We start from the raw sequence: 8689 nt of genomic DNA, 5'->3' as shown, positions 1-8689 counted from the left end.
AATACAACCAAAGTACACTGTTCCATAAAGAAGAAGCTCTAGGGGGATCTGAAAAATCAGGAGCAAGGGCCCTCAAGCATCACAATGGATGGCTGGTATCATCATTGGGTATTGCTCCTCGTCAAGCCGGCAGTGCAATGCCTGACGGTCTCCCCATATAGAGGAGAACTAAGCCGTGCGTATGTTAGTTACTGGTGAATACTAACCATATCAAACGGGCATGCCTACATTCAAGCACCAGTACGTGAAGGAGAGAACAAGAAGAAACAAGGGTAAAATTGGTTACTCATCCCTACATATATCATCAATTTAATCAATAGTCAGAGATGAGGCCAAAATTAAAAACCAGGGGGAAGTAAATCTTGAGTGGCAATGCTCAATTACTTCTAATGAACAAAAAACTCGGAGGGATAACCATCTAGGCATCTACCTCAAACAGGGTCAACATGTTTCGCGTCGTGTGGTCCCCACGGATCCAGTGACGCTTCATCAGGACCAAAGAAAATTTTGTATATATAAAGCTCTACTCCAATTAAACCAATATGGTGTTGTAATCAAAACTCCATTAGCTGGTCACTTACATTTGAGGAATACTAGGCTAAGTCGCACTCAGGTCGCCCTAGAAGACAAAATAAGATAAACAACACCAAAACATTGCCCAAAAAGTGGTCATAGGTGTAATCATGCAAACATTGTGCAATAAATCACAAAAGAAAAGTAAAAGTAAAATATGATGACAAAAAGTGTGGGCTTACCACCCCCAAGTCGGGACTAGGCTCCTTGGTAAGCACGTCCCAAGGACTCGGTTATCAGCTATACATAGTAAATATAGATCATTAGTAGGTTTCAAATAAAACGTTTTGCAGCAAAATTTATCAGTCAAAAACTTCATTTGATAATCAATATATTAGCACATATATTTCCTCAGACAATATGTATAAAGGAAGAGGTGCAAGGCCCATTGTCCGATCTGCAGATGATTAAAGTGGTAGAACAGTCAGAAAAGCGTATCAGGGCAGATAAATGCTAAATAAACATAGTCAATTGTGCTAACTATAGCGTTAGAATAGTTAGTATAGCCATACAAATGGGTAAATGCACGGTCTTAGAATCAACATCTAGTTATAGCGTCATTGAAAACCGGATGACAAAAAGAAAAAGAGAAATATTACCCTCAAAGGGTTACTGACGCAATACTAAACGTGCTGTTCAGTATTGACAAGAATGCTAATTTACAGAAACAGTAAAGGTAAAGGAATGGTCGCTGCTGTATTAATAGAGCGCTCGATCATGACACAGAGCGTCCATCTGTTCAAAAAAGAGATAATCACATTGCCGCCCGGTGCTTAGTATATTTAAAAGTGTGCCACAACAAGAAATTAAATGTATGCCAAAACAGGGGGGCACTTACTATAAATCACCGCCGGTCCGGATTCTGGACCTACCCTCCGGGGACGTGAAACCGCATTTAAACGCGGCAAAACGAACCCGGAGCATTTAAAAGTGTCGGAGACCCGGAAATCAGCAGTCGATCCGGGTCCCGGCACGTGACGTTTGTCAACAAAAGAGAGAACGGTGTTTAGGCAATCGGAGGTTTTATCAAAATAAACAAAGGCCACAAATCGTCGGCCATCTTTAAAGAGTAAATACCCAGTACAAGTCAATGGGTAATATAATAATAGACTTGAAAACAGGTAAACCTCAAGTGCAATAGTGTGTATATGGTTCAAAATGATTCAAAATATTCTGTAGAGCATCACAAACAGAAGGAAAGGGCAACCAAAGAAGAAAAAATAAAGAAAAAATATAAAGAAATTACTTGCAGTAGATCAATGTGTTACAAAGTCTCCACAGATCTGTTATTCCAAAAATAATTTGTGGGGGACAAATTAGGATGTTGATACCTAGTGGGACTACTATATTACAAAGATATTATACAAACACCGTTGTCAGGATTGAGCATTGGGTCATACCCAGAGTATAAGCATACGTTAATATATTTATGCTAAGGAGGTCCAAGGAATATCATCATTCAGGCCACGTATGTTGAACATTGGGTCATACCCAGAGTATAAGCATACGTTAATATATTTATGCTAAGGAGGTCCAAGGAATATCATCATTCAGGCCACGTATGTTGGTGCCTAATTTGAACACTCATCTCTGTTCCAACCTAAAGAGTTGTCCTGTATCATTAGGTCGTATTTTCGGTGCTTCAAGAACCATCCACCACAGATCGTCAGGAGAATGCTTAACAGTCAGAAAATGTGTACTGAGCTTGGTGGTGATCCTATTGCACCTGATGTTACTCCGGTGTTCATTAATCCGGTTCTTGACCGGTCTAGATGTCATGCCAATATAACGTAAATCACATGGACAAGTAATCATGTAGACACAGTTCTTCGTGTTGCAGTTGGTATGTTTCTTTAAATGCCATGTACCAATCGGATCTAGGTTTATTGACATGAGATGTCTCGTAAGTGTACAGACACTGCAATTACCACACGGGTGATGTCCTATAACTGGGGGAAGGCCCCACAACGTTGTCTGGGTATCTGTTTTAGGTGGCAGTCGTGGTCGAGTATGGATTACCATGTCCTTAATATTGATTGAGCGTTTGAACGCAAAAAGTGGTCGAGAGATCTCGCAGCCACCACTGGTCAGAATAGACCATCTTTTATTGATCAATTTTTTAATAGAATTTGATAGGGGAGTGAAGGTGGAAACACACGTAATTTTAGACTGTGGTGTTTTGTCAAAGATTGTGAGTAGAGATTCTCTGTTATTATTTCGTGCCCGTTTCCGAGCCTGCTTCACAATCCTGGAAGGGTAATGGCGTTCCAGAAGTTTCTCTTGTAGAGCATCAGCTTGATGGTCAAATTCATGCGGGGAACTACAATTCCGTCTAAGTCGTAGAAATTGGCCAACCGGTAGATTATCTCGTAATGATTTGGGATGGTGACTATCATATAGAAACAAAGAGTTACGGTCAGTGGGCTTATGGTAGATGGAAGTAGACAGTTTACCGTTCTGAATGGTAATCATTAAATCCAGGAAGGGTAACTGTTTAGCAGATACAGAAGTCGTGAATCTCAGATAGGGATCAAGAGTGTTGATCCAAGTGGTGAACTGTTCCGTAATGGACAGTGGACCATTCCATATGATTAGAATATCATCAATATAGCGCCGCCACAATGTGACGTGATTTGAAAAGAGATTGAGTGTTGATAAAATGTATTTCTTTTCAAAATCAAACATATACAAGCAGGCTAAGCTTGGGGCAAAGGTACTGTCCATCGATGTCCCCCTAACTTGATGAAAAAACTGATCCTCAAATTGAAAGAAATTTTCAGTCAAAGCCAGTCTCGCTTGATGCATAATAAAGCAGATTGGAGTAGAGAGTGAACTGGAGGATTCCTGAAGGGCTGTCTCTATAACTTGTAAAGTGGCTTCTTGGGGGATAAACTTCAAAAAGATATCACTAGACTCAGTAGAGAAAAAGTGTATCCTTACATTAAGGATGATTATGATGTTGATAATCAGTCACGATCATCCGATGAATCCATGACAACTTCTAAGAAAAATCGCACTTACAGTAACAGTTCGTCTTCTGATGGTTGGAGTACGGATGAAAATCCACCACAACCTTTTTATAACTATCCACCCTACCCAGTACATCCATCATTACCATGGCAACCTCCTTATCCCTTCTTCCAGCCCCGCCCCATGATGCCATATATGCCTTTTTTAGGCCACAGCCGGGGCAGGGGAAGAGGCAGAAGAAGAGGAAGAGGCAGACGGGTACAGTGGTCCAGAGAAGAACCCCAGATGGTGACAAGGAGCCAAACGAAGAGCCCCACAGTGAGAACCTAGTTGTTAACTTATCATCTAGACCACTTACACCCATAGAAACAGATGTACTTAATAAGGGTTTGGGGTTTGTCCCTACACCGGAAGAGGACTTCTTTCGATTACATATCGAAATGGCTCAATTCTTTCGGAAAATCCGGCTACACTTCTACTTTAAGGACAAGAGAGTAGAACAAACACAATGCGATTCAGGTTTGAGGAAACCTTCAACTTTTGTGCCACCACAAACAGCTATGCCTAGCGAAGTTGTGACTTTTGAGAAAGCAGTACTTACAGATCTAAATAGATTATGTCCGAAACATCCATTTATTAACATCACCAACAAAGAGAAGAGAGCTCTCCTTGATTTAGCATCTGACCCTCAAATTACCATCAAACAGGCAGACAAAGGCGGTGCCATCGTTATCATGAACTCTACTGATTACCAACAGGAATGTCTGCGGCTGTTAAGTGACTCTACCTACTATGTCAAAATTAGGGAGAATCCCACCAAGAGACTACAGACTCAGATTAGGATTCTTATCGAAGAGGCAAGGAACAACCTTTGGATTTCATCCAAGGAGGCTGATTTCCTGGAAACACCACATCCTCGTGTCCCTTATTTCTATTGCCTACCGAAAATTCACAAAGGCACTATACCACCTCCAGGACGCCCCATAGTCTCGGGGATTGGTTCGGTTCTAGAACCACTATCAATATTTTGTGACCATTTCCTTCAGGCATTGGTTAAGAATTCCTCCACCTATCTGAAGGACACTAAAGATGTCCTTAATCTGATTGAATCAATCAACGACTCTGGTACTGTACAAGGCATCATCACTATGGATGTTGAAGCACTATACACCAACATCCCCCAAGAAGCCACTTTACAAGTTATAGAGACAGCCCTTCAGGAATCCTCCAGTTCACTCTCTACTCCAATCTGCTTTATTATGCATCTAGCGAGACTGGCTTTGACTGAAAATTTCTTTCAATTTGAGGATCAGTTTTTTCATCAAGTTAGGGGGACATCGATGGGCAGTACCTTTGCCCCAAGCTTAGCCTGCTTGTATATGTTTGATTTTGAAAAGAAATACATTTTATCACCACTCAATCTCTTTTCAAATCACGTCACATTGTGGCGGCGCTATATTGATGATATTCTAATCATATGGAATGGTCCACTGTCCATTACGGAACAGTTCACCACTTGGATCAACACTCTTGATCCCTATCTGAGATTCACGACTTCTGTATCTGCTAAACAGTTACCCTTCCTGGATTTAATGATTACCATTCAGAACGGTAAACTGTCTACTTCCATCTACCATAAGCCCACTGACCGTAACTCTTTGTTACTATATGATAGTCACCATCCCAAATCATTACGAGATAATCTACCGGTTGGCCAATTTCTACGACTTAGACGGAATTGTAGTTCCCCGCATGAATTTGACCATCAAGCTGATGCTCTACAAGAGAAACTTCTGGAACGCCATTACCCTTCCAGGATTGTGAAGCAGGCTCGGAAACGGGCACGAAATAATAACAGAGAATCTCTACTCACAATCTTTGACAAAACACCACAGTCTAAAATTACGTGTGTTTCCACCTTCACTCCCCTATCAAATTCTATTAAAAAATTGATCAATAAAAGATGGTCTATTCTGACCAGTGGTGGCTGCGAGATCTCTCGACCACTTTTTGCGTTCAAACGCTCAATCAATATTAAGGACATGGTAATCCATACTCGACCACGACTGCCACCTAAAACAGATACCCAGACAACGTTGTGGGGCCTTCCCCCAGTTATAGGACATCACCCGTGTGGTAATTGTAGTGTCTGTACACTTACGAGACATCTCATGTCAATAAACCTAGATCCGATTGGTACATGGCATTTAAAGAAACATACCAACTGCAACACGAAGAACTGTGTCTACATGATTACTTGTCCATGTGATTTACGTTATATTGGCATGACATCTAGACCGGTCAAGAACCGGATTAATGAACACCGGAGTAACATCAGGTGCAATAGGATCACCACCAAGCTCAGTACACATTTTCTGACTGTTAAGCATTCTCCTGACGATCTGTGGTGGATGGTTCTTGAAGCACCGAAAATACGACCTAATGATACAGGACAACTCTTTAGGTTGGAACAGAGATGGGTGTTCAAATTAGGCACCAACATACGTGGCCTGAATGATGATATTCCTTGGACCTCCTTAGCATAAATATATTAACGTATGCTTATACTCTGGGTATGACCCAATGTTCAACATACGTGGCCTGAATGATGATATTCCTTGGACCTCCTTAGCATAAATATATTAACGTATGCTTATACTCTGGGTATGACCCAATGCTCAATCCTGACAACGGTGGTTGTATAATATCTTTGTAATATAGTAGTCCCACTAGGTATCAACATCCTAATTTGTCCCCCACAAATTATTTTTGGAATAACAGATCTGTGGAGACTTTGTAACACATTGATCTACTGCAAGTAATTTCTTTATATTTTTTCTTTATTTTTTCTTCTTTGGTTGCCCTTTCCTTCTGTTTGTGATGCTCTACAGAATATTTTGAATCATTTTGAACCATATACACACTATTGCACTTGAGGTTTACCTGTTTTCAAGTCTATTATTATATTACCCATTGACTTGTACTGGGTATTTACTCTTTAAAGATGGCCGACGATTTGTGGCCTTTGTTTATTTTGATAAAACCTCCGATTGCCTAAACACCGTTCTCTCTTTTGTTGACAAACGTCACGTGCCGGGACCCGGATCGACTGCTGATTTCCGGGTCTCCGACACTTTTAAATGCTCCGGGTTCGTTTTGCCGCGTTTAAATGCGGTTTCACGTCCCCGGAGGGTAGGTCCAGAATCCGGACCGGCGGTGATTTATAGTAAGTGCCCCCCTGTTTTGGCATACATTTAATTTCTTGTTGTGGCACACTTTTAAATATACTAAGCACCGGGCGGCAATGTGATTATCTCTTTTTTGAACAGATGGACGCTCTGTGTCATGATCGAGCGCTCTATTAATACAGCAGCGACCATTCCTTTACCTTTACTGTTTCTGTAAATTAGCATTCTTGTCAATACTGAACAGCACGTTTAGTATTGCGTCAGTAACCCTTTGAGGGTAATATTTCTCTTTTTCTTTTTGTCATCCGGTTTTCAATGACGCTATAACTAGATGTTGATTCTAAGACCGTGCATTTACCCATTTGTATGGCTATACTAACTATTCTAACGCTATAGTTAGCACAATTGACTATGTTTATTTAGCATTTATCTGCCCTGATACGCTTTTCTGACTGTTCTACCACTTTAATCATCTGCAGATCGGACAATGGGCCTTGCACCTCTTCCTTTATACATATTGTCTGAGGAAATATATGTGCTAATATATTGATTATCAAATGAAGTTTTTGACTGATAAATTTTGCTGCAAAACGTTTTATTTGAAACCTACTAATGATCTATATTTACTATGTATAGCTGATAACCGAGTCCTTGGGACGTGCTTACCAAGGAGCCTAGTCCCGACTTGGGGGTGGTAAGCCCACACTTTTTGTCATCATATTTTACTTTTACTTTTCTTTTGTGATTTATTGCACAATGTTTGCATGATTACACCTATGACCACTTTTTGGGCAATGTTTTGGTGTTGTTTATCTTATTTTGTCTTCTAGGGTGACCTGACTGCGACTTAGCCTAGTATTCCTCAAATGTAAGTGACCGGCTAATGGAGTTTTGATTACAACACCATATTGGTTTAATTGGAGTAGAGCTTTATATATACAAAATTTTCTTTGGTCCTGATGAAGCGTCACTGGATCCGTGGGGACCACACGACGCGAAACATGTTGACCCTGTTTGAGGTAGATGCCTAGATGGTTATCCCTCCGAGTTTTTTGTTCATTAGAAGTAATTGAGCATTGCCACTCAAGATTTACTTCCCCCTGGTTTTTAATTTTGGCCTCATCTCTGACTATTGATTAAATTGATGATATATGTAGGGATGAGTAACCAATTTTACCCTTGTTTCTTCTTGTTCTCTCCTTCACGTACTGGTGCTTGAATGTAGGCATGCCCGTTTGATATGGTTAGTATTCACCAGTAACTAACATACGCACGGCTTAGTTCTCCTCTATATGGGGAGACCGTCAGGCATTGCACTGCCGGCTTGACGAGGAGCAATACCCAATGATGATACCAGCCATCCATTGTGATGCTTGAGGGCCCTTGCTCCTGATTTTTCAGATCCCCCTAGAGCTTCTTCTTTATGGAACAGTGTACTTTGGTTGTATTGTATTATTGTAGGGAGAGCGTACACTGGACCAATCAATCTCCCGGTCCCTTCCCCCATTTTTACATTATATGTTTGTACAGCAGCTTGCTGTGGGACCTTTAAAAACCTTTCTTCTTAATTAGTCCTTCTTATAATCTTCATAATGGAAGATTTCCAGGGCTTAAGCTTTGATGATGACATGGTATCAGCTATTTTACAGACTCCCTCGATTCTTGATAATGGGAGTGCTGTTGCAACCAGTAGTCTTAAACCCGAATGGGATAAACTTTCAGCTTTAAAAAAAGAATTGATAAAGACTGTCATGCATGGGACCATCATGACAGAATATTTACGAGCTAATATCGCTCCTAATGGCCTATTGGTCTCCAACATACCTCGAATATTTTTACAAGATCTAGCTTTCAGAAAGGACTGGGCACAAATAGCCTGGAAATGTACCAGAGATTGGCTGGTCCTAATTATCAACACTTCAAAGCGTCTTGCTGATACTATCACCATCCAAATCAAT

Source organism: Pleurodeles waltl, chromosome 1_2 (assembly GCF_031143425.1).
Source record: "Pleurodeles waltl isolate 20211129_DDA chromosome 1_2, aPleWal1.hap1.20221129, whole genome shotgun sequence".
Taxonomy (NCBI): Eukaryota; Metazoa; Chordata; class Amphibia; order Caudata; family Salamandridae; genus Pleurodeles; species Pleurodeles waltl.
The sequence above is the reverse complement of the archived record's forward strand: the minus strand, read 5'-3'. Positions refer to the sequence as shown.